The sequence below is a fragment of the Tachysurus vachellii genome, chromosome 19 (genome assembly GCF_030014155.1).
Source record: "Tachysurus vachellii isolate PV-2020 chromosome 19, HZAU_Pvac_v1, whole genome shotgun sequence".
NCBI lineage: Eukaryota > Metazoa > Chordata > Actinopteri > Siluriformes > Bagridae > Tachysurus > Tachysurus vachellii.
The window spans coordinates 7095113-7119160 of NC_083478.1; the positions used below are offsets into that span (position 1 = coordinate 7095113).

The 24048-nt window shown below is 38.7% G+C and overlaps 1 protein-coding gene across 1 annotated transcript in view; it reads right to left on the bottom strand.

Moving 5' to 3' along the window:
• camta1a (calmodulin binding transcription activator 1a) overlaps window positions 1-24048 on the bottom strand; it is a 313886-nt gene that overhangs the window by 199559 nt on the left and 90279 nt on the right. Inside the window, exon 2 of the mRNA XM_060894062.1 lies at window positions 23258-23325. The gene's annotated coding sequence lies outside the window, so the exon portion shown is untranslated. The remainder of the gene's footprint in view (window positions 1-23257; window positions 23326-24048) is intronic.

Sequence of the window (24048 nt, forward strand, 5' to 3'; positions counted from 1 at the left end):
TCTTACTCCTGCCCCAGTTTCTAACACATGCAAGTCCAAACAAAATAACAGAATTATATGAATGAGTCCAACATCATTATCGCCATCTCCACCAGCAAATCTATTATCACAGTCCATGCAGTTTCCTGTAAAATGAACCCCTATTTCAATTTCCTTTAAAAATGCCCATCTTCCCCCTCTCAAACATAATACACAGCCATATCAACTCACTCACGAGAAACCTAGCTAGTCGCAGATGCTGTGTATTGATGGTGTAGTTGGCTATGTAAATAGTATTCGCCTAGCTTTTTTCTCTTTAGAAATAAACCTAAAAAACGTTTTTTCAAGCTTTTGAGTCTTAGCATGGCCATAATCCATTTGGTTTTCGACTGCGAACCCAGATCTATGTTAATGCACACTCATTTAAAGTGTATAGATTATTGATTGTCAGGTCTTCCTGGGCAGGCTGATTTCTATTTTGGCCATTTGAAAGTGCACCACATACATTTAAATGATCAATGGTGATAGAGGGCTGAAGATTGTGAACTTGTTACTTTTAGCTTCTAAATTACCTTGTGTACCTGGGGAGATTTTGGTCCCCAGAATTGTACAAAATGAACTGCGCCAAGAAACTGCTCAGCCGAAGGTGCCTTCAACACTCTACAACCATTAAATTCCCTGCAGCAATGCACTCATACACACACATACCCATACACGCACAAATACATTAGGCCAATGTCTCACACCATTAACATGGACGAAGGACATTTTCAATATTCAAATGCCAGGGTGAAGAATAAATGTCAACCCCTTCTTTGTTATGCTAAATCAATTACCCACTGGAGAGCAGACGCTAGTTGCAGACCCACAGTTAACTTGAGTAGAACTTACACTCACTCTTGCTATACCAGGCATAAAAAAACACAACTGGGAAGCTTCCTAATTACTTTACATAACCGTTTGTGGAGGCCCAAACATTTGGTTCTAACAAAAAGGTGTAAACAAAGAGCAACCAAATAACAGTGATAAATGCACAAAATTGTCTCCTCACTCTGCATCACATTTTCCTTCCTCTTCACCTCCTCTAAAACACTGAGCTGTTTTCCGAACGAGTGCATCCTGTTACACGGGGCCCCTGCATGGTGTTCAGACTGAGCACAGCCTGGCAGCCTCCTGACACCCTGATAGATAGGAGCTGCAGGAAGCATATGGGCTGGGAAGCAAGATTTCTTCCTCCCTCTAAAGCTCCTCATCCAGCTGCTTAATGGCACACGCTGATCTGTAATTCCACCATTTCTGATATCCAACCCCCCATACCCCATATCCCCCATCCTTCAGAAACCCCTGGAGATGATGGGTAGGCACACACGCTCCACTCATCTCCAGCTGGGAGCCGCCTGACACCAGATGCCGGGACTAGAGCAGGGCCTGGGTGATGTGTTTCAGGGCCTGGTGCACAGCTTTTCATCCTCATAAGCATCTCTAGGGTAGTGGGAGAGGAAAGTGTAGTCACATAAAACAGTGATTTACTCAGTATCTGCCGAAAGTGTAAAGTTTCCGTAACAACACTAATCCTCTTTCCGAAGCCACACCATCCCTCTGAGAATCTGAGTCCATTTTTAAAGGACAATGAGGTGAACTAGATGGAATGTGATAAAAATGTATCAACTTGGCGTTGCGCAAAATGGTCTGATGACAGAGATGCAACGTTCGAGAGACAGGTCACTCGCAACTAAATCCTTCACCGTTTAGGACAGTAAATAATCCTTCAAATTCAACTCCACAGAATGGCTGCACCAAAAACAATACTAATCTATCAGGCATATTTTGTCATGAGTTATAGAGCTGAATGGACAATATGAGATCGCCCATTCAGCTGGACAAGGACACAGGAACTGCTAAACCACTGCTGCCTGTCAGCTGTCACTCTTAATATCTCTCGTGTGTGTGCACAGAGCCGGACCACACTTTCTAACTGGCCAGAGGCTGCCAAAGATAACCTGTTCACCGCCATCACATCACATCACACTACAAACCAGACTCCCATGGCACCTCTCCCCAGGTCCCTCGCAGCACAGCTTCCTTCCTGCACGCAATCTATTCGCTGAATAACAACACACACATGTACAGTATCAAACAAAAACAAAGAACAATCCTCAATGTTGCGACTTCTGCCTAAATGTCCTCGTGAATTAGATGTCTCACCTAATTAGCTTTTAATAACAACAAAAATTAAACTGATTCACTTTTCTTTTTGGAACTTTTAAAAGCAGTCATCTATGATCCAATTGGATCACAATTCCCATATACTGTATGTACACTCACAAATACTGGACAGTTGAAGTCCAGCTGACTAGTTTGTGTGAGTCTGTGCACACCTTTATGTATAGTCAACCCAATGGGGTCTGGTGCTATAGTATCCCATCCTCTTGAGGGTTCCATATAATTTTGCATTCTGCGATGCTTTTCTGCTCGACACAGATATAAAGAGTAGTTCATTTCTGTAGACGTCCTGTCAACTCGAACCCGCCTGGCCATTCTCGCCTGACCTCACTCATCAACAAAGCTGTTTCCACCCACAGAAGTGCACCTCAGTGTTTTTTTTTTTCCAGCACTCTGTTGTGTGTGAAGATATCCTATGTGTTTAAATCCTTACTAAAAAATGGGTCTAACTGATACGGTTTAAAGTGAAAATGCATACGATTTGTATCATAAGGCCGTTCACTGAGTAAATATACTGTATGTACTTCAAGAGCTGGGGAAAATAGCTTTAAATAGATAAAGTGTACTTCTTCTATTTTTTTGAATAAATAATAAAATAGCAAGGACGTTTTCTAGCTTTTGCATAACTGTTGCATAAGGGTTGTCTGGTGCTTGTGTCTTGTCCTTGCATAACAGTAGTTTACAGAGACACGCAATTATTTCCAATTTCCTTTCCTGACTCTTTTGAAATTTGCTTTGAGAAACAAAACTTGAGCAAGATTTTGAGTGGAACATAACCTGTATATCTCCTCTACACCCCACTCTTGCACTTATCCTTCCACTCTCACCTCTACTCTGCATCAGTCGTTTGAGCTCCTGCCGAATTTCACAGCATATGTGCAAATGTAACCCCAAAACAGCCTCTGCCTTGCTTTGCCATCCCTGATTCAATTAGAGTGATTGAATCACAGATCCTTAATTAAGCCCTTTAACAGCATCATGTGGTTTTGGAGAGTTTAAGCAGAGCCAGATTAGATGAAGAACAGTGAGAACATATGAGTTGGAATTGGTTTAGTGCCACGATGGCAGCACCCCTGTGATGAGGCATGAGAGAGACTCGGTGTGGGTCGGGATCCTCAGGAGTGAGCATCCTCCGCTCCATCTGGGATCTGAGCTATGGGCAAGAGCGCTGAACAGCTGATGAGAGCAAACGTGGAGATCAAACAAACTTTCTGCTCAGAGTGCAGAAAAAGACGATTTTGAAAGACAATACAAAGTCAAAGTATTGATCCGAGTCGTCACACGCTGCGCGCTAAAGGAGGAAAATGAGGGACTTCTATCTAAAGTCAGCTTCTCCTTCACCATGTCCAGGCAATAGTGTGACCTGGAAATCAATGGTAATACACTCATTATGGTGATAACTGAAGCTCTTGAGAACAGACAATGAAATTCACCAAATTAGACTGTGCACATGCTGATAATAGCTTCTGCAGGAGCTGGACACTGGATGACATGATGTCTGTGTCCATTAACCTACATTAATCTCATATAGAACATCAGTTTAATATACAGACTGTATCAATTACAAAACCAACCATTATAAGTTCTTCCTGTCAATCAGAAAGCCACCTGATTCAATGTGACGCCCCGACCAGAGCAGATATAATACGCCCACGGGTTTCACACTTCTGAATAAAACATTGTGTTGGGCTGTAGTGCTATCTACCCAAGCCAAAAAATTCTAAAGCGCCTAAATTGTCACTCTATATGTCACCAAACAAGATGCTGGATGAAAACTGATGTATAAACAAAATGAAAAAGTGAGCAAGTGATGTATCAGCCAGCAGGGAAAAATACTTTTTATATTTAAACAAATTTTCTCAGTATTTTGATGACGATAGGAAGTGTCTGCATTGACAAACTGGGACGCTCGATATCTCTAGTTTCATGGGAATGAAACTCAAACCGAGCAGTGCTGAATTTTTACAAAATCTCATCGGTACAAAACCGTGTCAGTAAGAAACTGCTACTTAATTAATGGATCGTTCAATCAAAACCTTACACTCTGGCTCTTGAGCTCAATTATTATTCAGGCTGCCTTTGAATGCACTAAACCCATACCGCCACCATCACCACCATCCCCACAAGCACAACCCACTGTATACCCATGCACTTCATCATTATCACTTACAGTACTGTCCTGGTGTCACGTTCTGATGTCCTTGTACTCTATGTAACTTTTTTTAATAGTATTGAATTCATGCAATATCTCCCACAGTGCCAATTCATGACTGCATACATTTGTCTAACAGTCCTATGTTCTACTCATAATTTTTTCTCTGTCTCTATAGCAGTGTACAACTGTAGCATAAGAATTTGCTATATACTGTAGATGCTTATAGTCTATGCACATGACAATTAACCTAAAACATAAAACACATTCTCAAATATTTTCAATATTGGCTTTCACAATTTATCAATAAACACACAGACTGTGTATGAAAATGTTATTTCTCTGACAAATGTACAACCACTGACTTTTCCTATAGACTGTCAGCAAGCATTGAAACTTTTACATTTACGGCCTTCAGCAGACAACCTTATCCAGAGCAAAGTATGTATATCTCATTTTAAAAAACTGAGCAATTGAGGGTTAAGGGCTTTGCTCAGTGGCCCAGCAGTGGCAGCTTGGTGGGCCTGGGATTCAAACTCACAGCCTTCTGATCAGTAGTCCAATACATACAACTATGTACTGTGTTTACATCGACCTCCTTAATAAAAAAAATAAAAAAATAATTTATAAAATTAATAAAAAAAAGAAAGGGGGCACGGTGGCTTAGTAGTTAGCACATTCGCCTCACACCTCCAGGGTCGGGGTTCGACTCCCGCCTCCACCTTGTGTGTGTGGAGTTTGCATGTTCTCCTCGTGCCTCGGGGGTTTCCTCCGGGTACTCCGGTTTCCTCCCCCCGGTCCAAAGACATGCATGGTAGGTTGATTGGCATCTCTGGAAAATTGTCCGTAGTGTGTAATTGCGTGAGTGAATGAGTGTGTGTGTGTGCCCTGCGATGGGTTGGCACTCCATCCAGGGTGTATCCTGCCTTGATGCCCGATGATGCCTGAGATAGGCACAGGCTCCCCGTGACCCGAGGTAGTTCGGATAAGCAGTAGAAGATGAATGAATGAATGAATAAAAAAAAGACCCAAATGTCGGGATAGCTAAAAGACACATTGACGTTGATCTGGAAAACATTGGGAAAAGAACCTGGGGAGGAAAGGAAACCGAAACTCAAAGACTACAAAGCCAATTACAAAGAACAGGACATCACAACCACAAGGATTCTGCGCTGCCAAAGGTAACGCTGCAGGGATAAATAGAAAAGACATTTCGAGACATAATGAACAGGTGTGCAGAGGTGGGAGGGAATTAATACTAGGGCGGGGCAGACACGTGAACACAAAATGTAAACAAAAACACATGGCACAAGACGCAACCCCAAGGAAACACCCTCATGTTCCAACAGGAACTTGTCCAATCGTGATCCTGACAACAATGTCCCTTGTCAGTAATTGTACTGGCCGGATTCACAATAAAACGTCTTGACTTGAAAGATGTAAGGAGTCAGAAATGCCCCCTCCAGCTCCACCTTTAATGTAGGCTTGTTTTGTGTTCACTCCATGTGCTGTTGTTTTGGTTCTTTTTCCAACCCTGTAATAACATTGACTTATCACCCTAGTGTTTTCTGTGTCTCATCTTGATTAGCATGGTTATTTCTGTCCCGTTGTTTCTCACCTTCCAGATGCCATTTTATACTTTAACGTCCTTGTTCCATCTTCATGATTACAAATGATCCCAGTTTGATGTGGTCTGTGTGTACTTTGAGTCCCACCATTCATTTACTGTAGCACAAGATTTCTAGATTCACCAAAACACAGCAGACGGTGTGCTTACAAAAATTGCAAGAATATATTAATGTGTAATATTTTACTGTAACATACTGTATGTAGGGATGAAGGGCTGATGCTCCTGATAAACAGTTTAACAACTGTGTTGATTTGGTGAATTAAATGTAACTATAGAAGATCAACTGCTGTGAAATTAGAATGATTATTCACTCTGGGATGTGTTGTCATAGGAACATAATGAACTTTGGGGTAGTTTATTATATCAGCCCATATTTTTTACAGTAACATGCACTGTCATGTTTTAATGTTTTAACGTATTTATATATATATATCTATATATGTGTGTGTGTGTGGAGTCTCTGTAGCTGAGACTAGTGTTTGAGTGCTCATGCGATCATGAGATCTCATCCATAGCCAACAAAATGAGGTAAAGCATTAAATCAGGTGCCTTCTGGCATCAGCATCTTCTGTCTGGGGAATTATGCTGTAGCAGCTCTCCATTCCTTTCTCTCTCTTTTACTCCCTCTGTCTTGCACACCCCATAAACACACACACACTCCTGTACAACAGTCTCCTTATGAGAACGGCGTTCACTCATGCAGACATTATGAATGTAGCTCCAGACAAGCTTAGTCCCTCAATCACACTCACTGTGCTGCCTCTCTGCGTTCTTTATTAGTTTGTCATGTGCTGATTTGTCACAAAACGAAGAGGTCTGTATTAAAAATCCTGAGCCAATTGCGTGCTCAGCACTAATCCTGCACTGCCCTAATTGTGACCGTAGTCTCCTGCTTTCTGATAGCAGAACATGGCACCGTAAATGCCATCTGTAGTTTTTCCCTTTTCAACTGACTACTGTGTTGTACTATATCACTCTCTCTCTCACTTACTCTCTCTCTCTCTCTCTCTCTCTCTCTCTCTCTCTCTCTCTCACTCTCTCTCTCATCTCTCCTTCTCTGTCTCTGCTAATCGCACACTGGAGGATGCGGAAGTTCTTTTATTTTCCTTGTTTTCTTAAATAAGTGTGTGCAGTATTTCTGGGAGCTGAATAAGGAGCTCTGATTGTGTGCATGAATCCAATCCAGGTAAACACGAGGTCAGATCTGGAGAGCTTTCTCCAGAGAATTTTCTTTTAGTGACAACTTACTTTCGAGGCAATTTCCTTTCAATGATGCAGCAAATCAAACATGGCCACGTGGGCATGAGAATGGAGGCATGCATTGTAAAAACTGCAGGGCAGGCATGCTGAACACACACACACACACACACACACACACACAGTGGTAGTAAAATCTTTCCTAGTAGAATTTATAGGGAAAAATCCAAGCCAAAGGCACCGGTTATCATTATGAAGTTAGAGAGAGTTACTCATGCACGTTGCACAGCTAGGATTATTTTACATACATGTTTGTAGAGGTAAATCTTTAGTAAATTATGCTAAATTATGTAGTTACAAAGTAGTACTGAGTAACATGGAGTAATTATATGATATACCAAACCCACAATGACTATGACTGTCTTCATAAATCCAGACTGTTCAATGTAAATGAAGGGAAAATAAAAGAAGCTAAAAGAAGGCTATATGTGAATCAAGAAAGAAAAGAAAAAGAAAGAAAGGAAAAAAGACAGAAAGAAAGAAGGAAAGAAAGAAAGAAAGAAAGAAAGAAAGAAAGAAAGAAAGAAAGTAAATTTATTTTTAAATGATAAAATTTAAATAAATAGATAAATAAATAAATAAATAAATAAATAAATAAATAAATCGATGACAACTGACAGTGCCTTAAAAATGTTCACTAGAGGGACAGAATAATTTTGGGGGGAAAATAAGTTCGCCTTTTATAGCCTATCGTCTATATTTGTAACATATGAATATACATTATATAAAGAATTGAACCTTTCAAACTTTGATTGTGATGTCATGTTGTTGTTGATCCACGTTGATCCTTGTGCCGTCTACAGATCACATGCTGCACAGAGCTACTCAGGTGACAGGGTGCGACCATCAAAGCAAAGATTATTTTGTGGCTACGAATTCATTTATTTAAATGACTTGAGACCTATTTCTTGCACAAAGAATACTTAACTCATAGCAAATGTATTTTAAAATGAGTGAGACACAACAAGAGTGAGAAATCAATTGAATTAGCTCATTGTGGCTTCAATGGAGCATGAAGATAACAGACAATATCACAGTTCTTGGAATAATAAATAAGACCATCTAGCGGTACTGGAGTCTTCGTGGATAAATCATTAGACCATCCAATGTTAAGTGACTAGAATTCTTAAAGCAATTTGACTTGTTTTGCCTGTTCCTGAAAATAAAATATAGGCTTTGGGTTAAATATGATGAAATTTCTAATACAAATGTGTGGAATTATACTGAGTTCATGAGTAAAGTCATAGCCATGAACTTTGTAACTTGAGTTCACAAATTAATAGATAGCAGGAACTTCATGCTTATTACGAGGTTACGGCTTCAAAATATTAACTTGTGACCTCAATATGTTAATTCGATGCCTCAACATACTAATTCTATTAAGCCATGCCAGGTTGAAAAAAAAAGAACCACTCTTTTAATTCTCCATACAGAACAAAGGGAATGAGGGATCATTTAACACAAAGAGGCCTGAAGAGAATACAGAAGAGCTCTAAGCTCACAGCATGAACAAACAACAGGACACTCAGCAGTATGATCCTGACCTCAGGCACTCGCACATGCAAGATGGCTAAAAGAAGCACAACATGGACACAAACACAGAAAAAAAATTAAATGGCATTAAATATAGATACGGTGAAGTCTGTACATCTTTTATAACAGTCTAAGAGCACAGCATGCGTTTCCCAGTCGGAGGTTTCGAGTAACTTCCATTCCACACAGGAGTAATTTCAACCCTTTTGCCACCCCAATGTCATTTTAAGTGCGTCCCGCGCTCTAAAATCGTCCAGCCAAACGATCACTGCTGAACAGCAGTTCCTGCTGCTCGGGCTACGGTTATTTCATTATTTCCTCCAAACGGCTGATTACAGGGGGAACGTAATTTACGAGGCACTTCATTGCCAATTCAACTGGCACATCACCTGTAAATAATTGAAATTCTTTATGTCCATTTCAACCTCATCATCTCTCTATCACATTAATACATCTCCTGATGTCATGAGATGACACACGAGGCTGCTCTAAACCTCCACATCATCACATCACATCTCTCTCGCTCTCTCTCTCTCTCTCTCTCTCTCTCTCTCTCTCTCTCCACAGCAGCTCTACTCTTCTCTACACACACACACACACACACATAGACCTGCAGAGAACTATATTCCCACTGTATACTGGAGAGTCGATGAACAATGTGATGACTGAATTTGTTTTCACTCAGAGTGAGATATATTTTGTACAGCGTTCGATTAATCAAATAAACTCAAGTCCTACACGTTGTACCTGGTGTACAAGTTTCGAATGTGCACCTACGATGGCGGACGGATCGGAAATTAATTTTCTATAATTAAAGCTGAACTGAGACGTCACATTTATTTTCATTTTTTTTTACAATTTGTTCCTGATGGAATGTTTAAGGGCAATATTAGTATAAGCTGGCAATTTCACGCAAACATTATTATGTGGCAGAACGGTCAGAATTCTTCCTGTCTCCCTGGAGAAAGCCGTCTGTTTCTATCCTCCCTTAATTAAACCTTAATTTGTCAGTTAAACCTTGAATTCTGCATTTCATAAGGTATAAACTAGGGTATGAATATTAATTTTCCAATCTGGAATGGTGTTCACCTCACGTTTCCCCATCTTCCCTTCAAACATGCGCATACCACAAACGGATTAATAATTGATCAAATTGCTTCTTATACTTAAAATAATTAATTCAGTGATGTAAAATTAATATTGGCCGCTCCCTCTCTACCTAATCCTGCAGCACAATGTGAATTACAGCTTGCAGTTTTAAACACTGAAGATATTAAAGGTATGGATTACGTGAACTGCATCAAACGCCTTCAATGTTATCATTATAAATATTGCAACAATGCAAAAAATGACTGTGATGCAGGGAAATTTCTCTAGACACAGAAGGCCAGCATGTCTCTTCGGGGCTGTTGTGGATTACTTGGAGTGTTTGTAGTATTTTGTCACTTGCTGAATGTTGGATGGGATATACGGAATAAGAACTGCTATAAACTGCATCACATAAAAAACTAAACCAAAAGAAACAAAACTTTTAATTGATTATATCTAATCTCTAATATCTACTGAATGTTTACATAGACGTCCATGTAACTACCCAGTCTGCCAATCATGTTGCAGCAGCACAGTGTGTAAGCTCATGCAGATTCAGATCAAATCATTCAGATCAGATCAGATTCAGAGTCAGAATTTTTACACACAGTTTACAGAGAAGGATCCGCAAAAAAAACAAAAAAACAAAAACGAACAAACAAAAAAAAAAACATCCTTGGAACAGCCTTGGTGGTGAGAGACATCAGAGCCAGACTTACACCGATGGCAAAGCAACTGTGATTCAAATTACAGCTCTTTACACCAATGAACCGCAGAAAAGCATCTCAAAACGTCAAACCTTGCGGCAGATGGGTTACAACCACAGAAACCCCACCCATGATCCAGAAACAGAAATCCAAAGCTATGACAACAAGCTCACAGATTAGAACATGTTAAGTTTGTTGGTGTGTATTCTATCAATATGTCCTATATTACATTATACATCATATCTACAGAAGTCAAGCTGAGTTGAGCTCATGAGTGACGGCATGATGACACAAAGAATCTAGGTGATCAGTTCAATGACTGATCCTTAAAAGAAGCGCTGGAGTCCAAGAAAAATGATTGACTTGAATTTTTGTTATTCCCCTTCATGATGATTGCAGAAAATAGACAAGAAGGAATTGTTTTTATTTTCTTGTCTTTGTGCAGTTATCTTTCTACAAATAATTTCTAAACTAATATATATATATATATATATATATATATATAAATATATATATATATATATATATATATATATATATATATATATATATATATATATATATATATATATATATTAATCACACGGGTGAAAACATTACCAGAAGGGATGAAAAATGATTTAACAGCTTGGAGACTAAGAAGAATTACAACTCTGATGATGTCTATACTGTCAAATATTTCAATTAATGTACTATTAAGATGTATTAATCTACTGTAAGTGTTCATGTGTATATCAGTATATTAAGGCAATAGCTACCTAAAGAAACGAACTACCTTAAATTCAATTAATCTGTTGTTTTTCCAGATTTGGACTTCATTTGGTAATAGTTTATGTGGGTACAATTTTTTAAATCCCCATTAGGAATTATTTTATTTATTTATTTATTTTTATACGCTTTATGTAAAGGTTTTTCAGGTTTTCACTGGGTTTTCATAGCACCTTCATAAACACTGCATGAATCTTTTATTAAGCTATGCTGGAGAATTTATATCTAACTGTTTGAGAGTGTAATAAAGTAACAGTAACATTACATACATGGAGCTTTGAGACGTATGTGAAATATCCAACCGACAGCTTTTCTTCTAGGAAAAGTGTTTATCTGCTTTATATAGGAGCATAAAATATTTTCCTTCATTAAAATGAATGAATTAAAAGAAAAAATACTATGAAGCACCAGAACAAAAGAAGATGACGTATTTAGGAAGCACAGATACTTCAGTCGATTTAATGTTTTTCTTTTCTTTGTTTCTTTAAGTAATAATACACTAATTAACTAAGTTGCCATTTATAACAGGCAAAGTTTTATACTGCATAAAAACCTTTGTGCTCAACTTAGAACACTCATCAATGCATTAATGATTTATAAATGTGATGCTTATAAATGTGTTATAAAGCCTTAATTAAAACACACTTTAAGTAAAGTATCAAATTTATCATAAACTTGTATAATTTTTTTTTTAATCAATACCATTTAGTATCTTTCGCTGCACTATGCTGGGTCTTCAGTTTTTTATTTATTTGATTTATTTTTTTTCAAATGACTGCCATCTCCTTCTGTGGAGGTACAGAAAAAAATATCTTAACTAAATTTGGCTCTAATTTTTGTGTTTAAATAGAAGATGTGGAGTGAACAAGACTGGCACTAGTTCTTCTATATTAGTGTGGCGTGTCACAGCTGTGTTTGTACACTCTCCTCTGGAATCTCTTACACAATTACAATCAGGACATTTAATGATGCAGGTTTCCTTCACAGAGTGCACACACATCCACCGTTTACCATAAAGTGGTTGAAAGGAGAGGTTGCAGTATGTGTATAATGTGTGAGTGTGAGTGTGTGTGGGTCCACCACACTTCACTTCCTTTCCACATGCTCACACAGTCACGCTGTGTTCTTCCTGTGTCTCTCCCCTCAGCTGGAGGTCCACAGACGGCACACAGGAACAGGGAGCACACGGACATGTGAGTGTGTGTGTGTGCGAATGTGTGCGTACAGATCTGCTGGTGAGTCATGAAGTGCTCTGGAAAGGATCCAGGCCCTATTTTTCTCTCCTTCTCTTTACATAACATAAACCATGCACCCCACGGCCTGGCTATATGTCCTCTCCGCTTTGGGGCAGAGTGTGTGACCGTGCCAAGGTTCTCCGAGCCAGGAGAGAGTGGACACGCTGGGTGCTGCGTACTCGCCAAACACAAGGCCTCTTCCAGCTAATCAGAATCTTCCTGTATCTTCCGGGAACTTTCCAGAAAGCAACCTGGGCATCTCAGCATATGCTAACAGGACAGCAGCCTGCAGCCCTGCGGGTCACGGAGCGCTGAAAATAGGGATATCTGCATAAATACGGCTCTATTAAGGACAAGGTTGATGAGCAAGAAACAAAAGGGTGAAGGTGAGTGTGAGAAAGACCTAATGTAAGTTCACACTTTACACCTGGCTCTATCTTGCTCCTGGGTTGAGCTGAAAGGCAGCCAGTGCCGTGTGCACTGGTGCAGAAGGCCTAATTAAATTAAGTCTTTATTATCACACTGCAGTGGCAGCACTTCTCCCCGTTTCAGTCCGCTTGGCTAACACTTTCTCCTTGAACACCTGCTTGACATCAGCTTCCCTTCCCCACCTATTTATTCAGCCGTCCCCTCAGGCAGGGAGCCCTGGCTGGCAAAAACCACCACCCCAACTCCCCCCTTTAGTGCTGTGTAGTGCTTCTCGCTCTTTTAATTGTGCCTGAAACTCTTTATATTAACCTCTGTGGTCGAGGCCCAGTGGTAAACAAAGCAGCAGCATGCTGAGCCCTTCCCCACTGGCTGCAGCAGTTTGAGATATTGAGAGACCGTGGACAAGTTACAAACTGTTAATGGCAGTTTAAAATGTTCGTCTCCCTACTGTGTTTGCCTGGCAAAACAAACTCCACAAAGTGGAGCAGTATGTTAGTAAGTGATGGCCTGGCTGGGAATGAATTCTGAACCACAGTCAAAGTTCCTGAGCCAAACATTTCAGTTAATCTTCAGAGTGGACGCATTTTCTCACCCAGCTTTAAACGTACAACACTTTTTTTAATCTGTCAGTTGTCTTCATCATTCCATGAGCTTTGTCTCTATTCACTATACCTTTTTTTCTTTTTTCCTCATGTCATTTCTCTCCTTCACTTCCTGCAGCATCAGAAGCCCCCCTCCTCCTTTCCTTAACCGCATCTATCATAACTCGCTGCATCTCCATTTCATTCACTCTGCGTTTTTTTTTCTTATCGACATGTTTCCATTTTCCAGCTCACTTTCACTCCATCACCTTCACTCTCCCCCCTGGAGCCATTTTTCATCTGCTCACTTTCTCTTCCACTGTCTTTTCTCCAGTCTCCATGCTGTTCCTTGCCAGCGGGTAACACACTTGCCCTTGGACAGGCCCTGGGCTCGGTAGCTCCTGTTTTAGGCCGGTGTGTTTTTTAGCCCAGGTAGATTAATAGGGGAGGTGGTGTGATGACGTCAGCCATGCCAGGGCTCTGTAGGCATACTGATGTAACCAAAAGAGTTAATGCTGCCAAAAGTTGGCAAGAATTACTCAGTCGTTCTTATATGTCCATATATGTGAAAATATCTGCCTGTCTGTCAAATGTCTACCTTAACACCATGTCAGTGATGTTTATAACTAATGTAGTGAGAATAAATTTGTGATTATTTTCATAGCATACACAATTTGTATATTTAACCCATCACTGGCCCTTGATTGTGCTTTGGATGTTTTTATCGAAAGTGAATTATAACTGAGTAGTTGAGGTTTAAGGGTCTTGCTCTAGGAGCTAACAGTGTTCATAACTCATAACTTACTAAACTTCTACTAAATTGATATATATATATATATATATATATATATATATATATATATATATATATATATATATATATATATACTATAGTTAAAAGATAAAGTTTAATACTTCAAAAAGGCAAAGAAATTAATCGTCAAATAACTCAAACAAAATGTATTATCCAGTATTATTGTCCATGTATAATGTCCTTTTTCCCCCTTCTTTATTGTCTTTAAAGTATATTTTTTCATCTTTTGTATGATGCACGTTTCTGAGGTAACACCTTTGGATCAGGTACATGGGATGAAATATTTTTAGAGATATCTCATAATTACAAGTACAGTTGTTGTATAATTTATCTCATATTTATACCCTTAAAGATTGTACACAGTTCAGGCAAACTACACTGTATGAAAATAAAAACATTAATCTACATGTATGTGTTTTGTAAAACCCGATAAAGTGATGACTAAATCCCATAAATATCACAAAAATCATAAAATTCAGTATTTTTAAAAATTAAAATTGTATTGCAAATGCCATTGAAGACTGTAAGCATTGATCATTCACGATGATCATATTTCAGGCAACATTTTATTGCTCATTTTATAGGCAACAACATTGCTCAACTGTAATAAATAAATAAATAAAAATAAAGATGAAAACAATAACTTGTCTCTCCAAGCCAACCTCATGTGCTAACCATCACCTCAGCAGGAGTCTCAATGGAGTGCCTCCTCCTTTTATACTCTCTCCCTGTGGTACTCTATGAATGCCACAAACCATGAGCCACAAGCATGTGACAGCATGTAGTCCCTCAGTGCAGTACAGAGACAGCACAAGTCTGAATTACACACTTACTCTCCATCCAGACATCCATGTACACCTACGGTATGACCAGAGAGCATGCTTCCACTTAAACAGAGACATAATCAAGCAATCGCCCAAGCTGCACTTCTCACACTCACATACAACTGTACACATTATTCATTTAGTAGCCTTATGGCATTTATGTGTGTGTGTGTGTGTGTGTGTGTGTTGTCATTGCTTTGGCACTGCCTATGGGACAACACTGCTGCAGCAGGTTTTAATAAAAGCTGTGTCTTTGGGAATGCTCTGCTGGGAGCTGTGCTGTGTGAGAATGCTGTGAAGATGCGTGAGAGAGAGAGAGAGAGAGAGAGAGAGAGAATTGCACTGGGACAAGGGGGTTGCTGACTCCAGTGTCATTGCAGGTCCTCAGAGGAGAGGCACTTATTGTTTGATAGTTTCAATATTCGGCAACAGCAGCAGTAGTAGCAGCAGTAGCAGCAGGCTCGACAGAGAACAGCGTGCTCCACCTCTCCCCTCTTTCCTCCCATCTCTCTCACTCCTTCTCACTCATTCAGCATGCATTACCATTCCTTTACTTTTCAGCACATCACATAACACGACACATAAACGCCTAGTCGGCGATCCAGTTGATATATCTTCTCCGTAACTCGCTATGTTGTCATTCTTCACTTAACTGATGTGTTAGACTGCCAAAAAAGTACTAAATGAATAAAAAAAAAAAAAAAAATCAGGGTACAGAAAACATTCTCGCTAAAACAATTTATCAGATTAGCAGTGATCTAGAAATCACCCGTTCTCAGGTAACTCTTTCTATGTTCAGAAATCCATATTTTGTATATCTCTGTTCTGTATGTTACTTAAGCACTAAGAAATAGTACACCACTAAAAATGTTCTGAAAATTGTAGCACATTTTATGCTTTTTTTCCCTGTCTGAATTAATATGCTTGATGTACTTTGACCACCAAAACATCATTTTAAATAGTTAACTAGTCGTGGCTGATTCCAATTATATGTGCAGTGGCCTGGGGAGACCTTTCACATGTTTAAATCTGCCACTATATACAGAAATATATTTCTTTTTATTACATTTCCAGCATTTTAATATTTGGTTAGGCCAAAAAGCGAAAAGGAAGAAAACTGCATTTCATTTAATTCTGACTGTGGTGCAGAAGAACTGGGGATATTTTGACATCTGGTATCTGATTCCAAACTACTGCATGAACATATCGGACAACATGATCAAAGCTTCATATTCATTGTGTGAGGAAATCATGCTTAGCCAAATTATAGATATCTACTTCTATATATTATTTTTATTCATTTTATTCACTGTGGTTAAGACTCTGGGTTGTTGATCAGAAGGTCAGGGTTCAATCCTCAGCAGTTGGGCCCTTGTGAAAGGCCCTTAACCCTCTCTGATCTAGGGGCACTCTAGCATGGCAGACCCTGCACTTTGTTGAAGGAAATTCAGACAGAGTAACAACTGAAACACAGAATCAAAGTCACTGTTGCAAATCCTGCTCTCAAAAGCATCAGATGTTTGTTTTGTCTGTTTTGGCCATGTGCATTTGTTCTCTCAAAAGCGTCAGACATTTGTTTTGTCTGTTTTAACCATGTGCATTTGTTCTATCAAAAGCGTCAGACATTTGTTTTGTCTGTTTTAACCATGTGCATTTGTTCTCTCAAAAGCGTCAGATGTTTGTTTTGTCTATTTTGGCCATGTGTATTTGTTTTAGATTTGTCCTGTCACTGCCCTGTTGTTTTCCTAATGTGTACGCCTATCCCCACTCCTTAATTAGTTTCCTTATTCATCACCTCCAGCACCTTTATTTCTTCACAAAGTTTTATGCATTACTGAGCTTTGTTTTCTTTCTGTCTCCTCCTTGATATTGTTTGTGAGTATGGATTACCCCTTTTTGATATTGCCTGCATGTGAATTGACCCCTACACTGAACCGTGATGATGAGTTTTGGACTGAGTTTTGGTCTGCTCATAATAAATCCCATGCTGAATTTACACACTCTTCACGCAGCACATTACAATGACTTTTTCCATTTAAAACGGATTCACTCTGTAAGGAATCTGAGAGAAATAACCTTGACAGTTTGAGCCTATCACATTCAATATACGTATCATGAAAGGATGTAGTAGCAGAAAATCTTGCTGCTAAGCAAGTTAGATAGCTGTATGATTTAGCGAATGTTACTGAGAAGCAAATGTTTGCTATGAAATTTTATTACACTCACACAGATACAAACAAAACACTCATCTGTATGTGAATAATGTGCACTATCCTCTGCCAGTAGGTAGTTAACAAGCTGTCAAGCAAATTGAGATTGCAGGAGGTCACAAGGACCGTTGTAAATTGTATAACTGTGCATATTCATTGGTTATATTCATATTCATTAATTTATTAGTGAAGCTGAAAGTGTAGAAATGTTCCTAAGCCATTTAGGTATTTCCTTGCTCATTAAACAAACATATTTGGCAATTACAGATTATTTTTTAATGGCTTAAAATTTCATAATCAGGGACACATTAACAAAGGTAATGAACAAATGAATCAACCATATGAAAGGCCACTAACACACCTAATTATTTGTCGATGAATATAAATTTCCAAAATGGCTCTATAAAAATTAAAGTATGCTTTGTGTATATATAGTAAAGGTTTCTGAGCATCTGAAAAAACATTTTTCTTTTTACTTCTTATTCCTATATATGAATATCACACACACATATATATATATATATATATATATATATATATATATATATATATATATATATATATATATATATATATATATATCATTTAGCCAAATTATAGCTATCTATTTCGGAAGACTATTTTTATTCATTTTATTCACCTTATTCACCTATTAGAAACCTTTTCTATTGTAAATTGTGCTTTTATGTTAAAACAATATCCAAGAAATGTATGCACATTCTAATTATTAATAGCCCTGGTCTAATTATCAGAATATTTCAGCTGGGGCTAAATAAAATACTACAGTAAGAAAAGCACAGCATGTTTTGGCCATTGCTGATATGGACAATGGTCTTAGTCACTGAGTCTCAGTGCTTTTCACACAGTCGACTTCATACTGCCCGCTTTAGCCATGCTGCTAAATCAGGCAGTGGCCTTGGCTTTCATTAAACACCTAATGCAGAGCTCTCCCTCTAATGGTAATGGAACGGAGGAGGCTGCCAGCGTAAATTAGAGTGTGCAGCCCGAGTTGGGAGAGATTTTTCTGGCCTTTGGCAGGTATGGCCTGAATTAGCTGTAGCATGCTGTTCCAGCAGTCAGCGTGAGAGCGCTTGTATTGATTTTAAACACTGTTGCACTTCCTATCTGAAAGGGAATGTGTATTACAGGAACTGAGCACATCATTCAGGGGGTGCTTAGCTTTTCTCTCTCAGCATGTTTCTGATTTATTTCTATTTTCTTATAATATAATTAGAATAGAATGCATTATTTATATGCAACATTGCAGTAAGCTAATTCTGTCTTGTCATAATGTTTGTTTGCCCATATTTGTATATTCCTGACTTCTAAGATCCATCAAATAGTTAAATTGGCCTCATTTTTTAAGCAGGAGCTTTAATTTATTTGTATATCATTCGCAGGAACATTTTTACACATAAGGTGGATTCAGGAAAGTCCGGTGTTTTAGAAAAAAAGCGCTGTAACCTGTGACAGCCCCTGAGTTTGTATACTTTTACATTTAAGAGACCTTTGATTTAAAGAGTTCAACATTATAGAATCATATCATTCATATCATTATTGACACAGATTACACTGTCAAGTTCAAATTGCTTATTTATTTTGAACACTTACACACACTCACATACACACACAAATTCAATTAATATTTTGTGAAACTCAATCATTCCACATTCATTATTACAAATCCAGTCCAAATAAGATTAATCTTTCAATTAGGCCAAAAGAAATGGCACCATATAAAAGAAGGAAGCGTTACCGTGTGTCTGTGGCAGCTGATACACTGCAGTGGCTGAGATGTATTAGTGGAAAACTTTGAGCTCTCTTTTGCCTTTTAGTCATCATTTTACTATTGCTTATTGTGAGTTTAACTTAAAAGAGTTTTATTTCTGGTGCTAAATGTAATAACAAAGTTATTGAAATAGAAATCTGTCAGGAATGTCGTTCGATTTGGCCTTTGAGAAGATTTACACAAACACTTGAGAAATTATTGATAAATGAGGTAAATTGTGTGTATATAGTGAGTACTGGGAGATGAACAACAAGAATAAAAGCACTGATTTAAAAGCAGATGAAGACTCAAGGGAAAAATATCGAACAAAAGCAGAAATAATGTGCTATTTATGTCAATATTTTCCCACCCTCACATTACAGCTGCACATTATGTATTTTTACTATAGCTGAATGTCAGAATTCTATTTTGAATATATATTTATTTATTTATTTATGTATTTAAGCATATAGCAGCTTCTTTTTTCTGTAGGCCAACTTCTGTTGGTCATACTATCTCTTATTCTTTTTGCTCTTTCTATGGCCTGGGGTTGTTACATGTTCCCTCCATGTACAAATAAGTGTGTGGTGTATATGTGTATGTGGGTGTGTGTGTATTTGTGTGTGAGCCCACAGGCTGTGTCTCCATCCGTAACCTGCTACATATCTATTACCACCTCCAAGGATTGCTGAGCTCTCTGTTCTCTGACTGTAGGTGGGGGCAGGCTTCGTCTTGCCTGTGGAGCGCTGGAGCAAATGAGCTGTATGAAGACACGTTCTAGGACAAAATGTGCCTATGACCTTTCAACCGTGACCTTGCACAAAGATCCACGGCCAAAAATCGCTTAGGGTCTGTCAATCAAAGTCACTGCAGACAGGTAGAAGTTGCTTGGTCAGACCTGGTGCAATATAACAGAGCCTATCCATCCATCCATCCATCCATCCATCCATCCATCCATCCATCCATCCATCCATCCATCTATCTATCTATCTATCTATCTATCTATCTATCTATCTATCTATCTATCTATTTATCTATCTATCTCACATTACAACTTTCAAATGATTAAAGGAACACTCTAGCATTTTGCAACTTGATGTCGATATGAAAATGTAATAGATTTCCCTGCTGAGAAAAGAACACATTCATTTGAAACTCACTTATAATGAAATTAATGGGGAAAAAAACACTCTAACGTCCACTCAAAACTCTCCTTATCTCATTTCCTACTAATGCTAGAGCAATACAGCAAAGTATTTCTATTCACTATCAATATGCCATGAGTCCTACAGAACATTGTCGGTAACAACTGAATCTTCCCTTCGAACAAGCTTAAATTAAATTTCATTTCATTCCTTTTCACAGAATTCTACACCTACACCTCTTCATGGTCATTACACGTTTGCTTCACTTGCGTTAAATAGAGATTAGGTGTAAAAAACACTGGAGTGTAGCTTTAATATTAAAGCGATGGGTGATGTGAGACGAATTCAGTGCACACTCATTTGCAAGAACTACTATAAATTCTGTGAGCATCATCATCATCATCATCAACATCATAATCATCATCATTCTTAAGTCTCCCCCAACCTTATGTCCTGAAAGTATAATTGTACTACGAGCAAAAGAGACACATAACAATTATAAAATGCATGTTCTATAAAGAAGACTTATGCAGTGTGACCTTCACTCCATATGCTGTGTGAAAGGGTCTGTTTGAACACCCCCTACGGCCAGGAATAAATGTACAACATCGAATCCCGTGTCAGTAATAAATGAATGAAGAGAAACAGACTTGATTTCACTTTTTTGTGGCTATGCTAAAAAGCCAAGAGGGTGCTCTCTACCTAATTTTCTGCAATTATACAAGGAAATGTCTTATAATTGGCACTTTCTTTATGCCTGCCCATTATCGATGTCCCTTACAGGCATGGAGGCATAGAGAAAATTGGCTGGATGTTGCAGGACCCACAGTCCATTTGCACATGAATGAGGTTTGTTAATAAGAGTAGACAGAGAGAGAGAGAGAGAGAAAGAGAGAGAGAGACAGAGAGAGAGAGACAGACAGACAGACAGACAGACAGAAGGAATTGTGTGTGCGTTCTGTGTGTGTGTGTGTGTGTGTCTGTGTGTGAAGGAAGAGTAAGTGAGAAAGCACTGAGACTCGTGGTCAGTTTTTATTTGATCTGTGGCAGTCTGCACTCCCTGGATGAAGCTAGGAGGGAAGGATGTAAGCAAGGAAGCGAGTGGTGCTCAGAGTCTGGCACAGCAGCAGCGGGGCCCAGAGCTGTCTAATAGGCGAAGAGCGGCCGCTGCTAATTGGTAGTGAAGCGCAGATTCGTCACAGAAGGAATAGAGAGACTGTGTGTGTTTGGGTCTGTTTCTGTTCTGCTATTCTACAATATTAACTTGCAAGACAGAAGACAGGAGGCTTGTGTCTGGGGTAGAAACATACACATGCCCAGCATTGCAAAACAATACCCCATAAGACACAAAACATAATATGGTAAAGGAGGGAGGGAGAAATAAAATTTTGTCATCAGCTCTTCAACCTATACAGTAATAACCTCTCTCTCTCTCTCTCTCTCTCTCTCTCTCTCTCTCTCTCTCTCTCTCTCTCTCTCTTTGATGAAGCTCTCACACATTTTTTTGTTCCTGATACCATGTATTCACAGCAACCCTGCTCTCTTTTCATCATGTATATAACATAAAGATTAGTTTGCTAAATTAAAAAAAAAAAAAAAAAAGCACACAGGCTGCATTCTTTTAGACTACAGAAATGTGGCCCTGGGTCACGGCTGATCTCAGGCATTACCATTGCCTTTGCAAATGGCTGAAATAAAACTAGCAAAAATGTACTGGATATAAAATACTGTATTTTGCGAACATGTTTTTGTAAAGTGGGCAGGAGATGAGCAGTGCTACTTTAGTGGATAATGGTGGCAAATGCTAAAGTTCTGGTGAATGATGGTTAATGTTAGTTATCCCTCAAAAAGCAAGACTGAATCATAAAAGGATAAAGAGTCCAATAGTTTTTTTTTTGGAGCATTTCTAAAGCATTTCTGATCCAAACGCTAAGAAGAAACACCAGGCTGGCTGTCTATTTCATTCCTTAGAAGTCAGTCAGAGGTTTATTCAATTGCCAGAAGGTACCAGTGTGATCTTTGATCTGTTTCTGATGTGTACCTGCTCTACAAATCAATTTGTACAATAACACCATGACACAATTCAGCCATTCTGTTACAAATAAATCAAAATCCATGCTACAATCACCAAATACACCAAATGGTTCCAAATATGCTATTTAAATAAATAAGAAAAAGCATATTTGCTTAAGCTAAGCTGTATCGTGCTGCCATCTTAGCTCTGACACTTTACCTGAGATCATTTCCACAAGAATGATGTGTAGTTATTTCATTTCAAACTCACACATTCAGACAAGAAAGCTCCACTGGCCCATTTCATTATCATTTTCAGAAGAATTTTATCTGGAGACACACAGACTGAGAGCTAGCAGATACCTCTGGCTCCACAGGTCTTGAGTACAGTAAGACTTAAGAATGAGTCAGACCTGCACATTTCATCAGTTACTTCGCAGTGAGCGATCGGTTGCAAATGTTCTCACACAAACACACACTCACAGACATCTCCATTTCTTCCTCATTCTGCACACCATGGACAGGTCTTGTCTCACACTTTTATCTATTAACAAGCGGGTAATTTGCAGCTAGATACGAACACATTAGCATGGTGTTAACAGAGCAGATGAGAGTGAAGCTGTGTGCTAAGAGCTTTGCTAATAGGCTATTTGGAGTTATTAGTCTGCATTAATATTCCATTACCTGTCAGCACTCACTCAAAGAAAGGAGTTAATCTTTTGAAACTGCCATGAATGGCTACCCATATCTAACACCCAACTTTTAAAACAAGGCAGAATCTCAAGTGGGTGATTAGAAGAAAGTCCATTTAATAGTCTCATTTCAGCCATGAAACATGATCGTGGAAATTCTGAAAATATAAGCTCCTGCCTTTATCTGGAAAAAATATATATGCCTTACCTTGTTTTAGGGGATGTTGTTAACCATTCATCATGCTTCTCAAAGGTTATCAAGTAAGCTGCGATTTCCTGCGAGAGACAAAAAACAAAAAAGCATGTAGACAGATGTTGCGCGTACACAATAACAATCACAGCTTTTTTAACACTTGCTTTAACAAGGTGGAACACATGGATTTAAAGTGAAATAAGAAAGGCCTTATGGGATTTTCATTCAGAAGCTCATGTAAAAGTAAATGAAATGGCATGAAACAAAGACATTTAATCCACAATTATCAGCAAACTGAGATAAAGTGCCTTCAGGCTCTGATCAAAATCAACAGGCATGAGAAGAAAGAGGTGTTTGCTATTCAGCCAATCAGAATTGTTTGCACAGACAATGTCTCTCAGCTTCAGTAACACAGTCTGATATGTCAAAATATCAGTCTCTAGTTGAGTGGAGTTGATCTCATTCAGGTGCAGCTGTCACAGCACAAAGAGGACCAGAGGAAGTCTGAACTATGTGCTATTATTTCTCTGCAAAGTTAATCACGGTAAATCAAAGGAGGCTAGGCCTGAAAGACAACCGCATGATTACTTGTGACAGGAAACCATTCACTTCTCACCCAGGGCAATTGTCATTTTGCTCAAACCAAGAGAGCAGAGAAAACAACAAGGGTGACTGATGTTATCAACACAAATCAGATTATTCACCATTCAGCCTCATTATACTCTATTATGTAAAAAGGAAAGACAGAAAGTGGGCAAAAATACCAACAAGATTCTCATGATTTAAACAGTATCTCTTCAGATCAA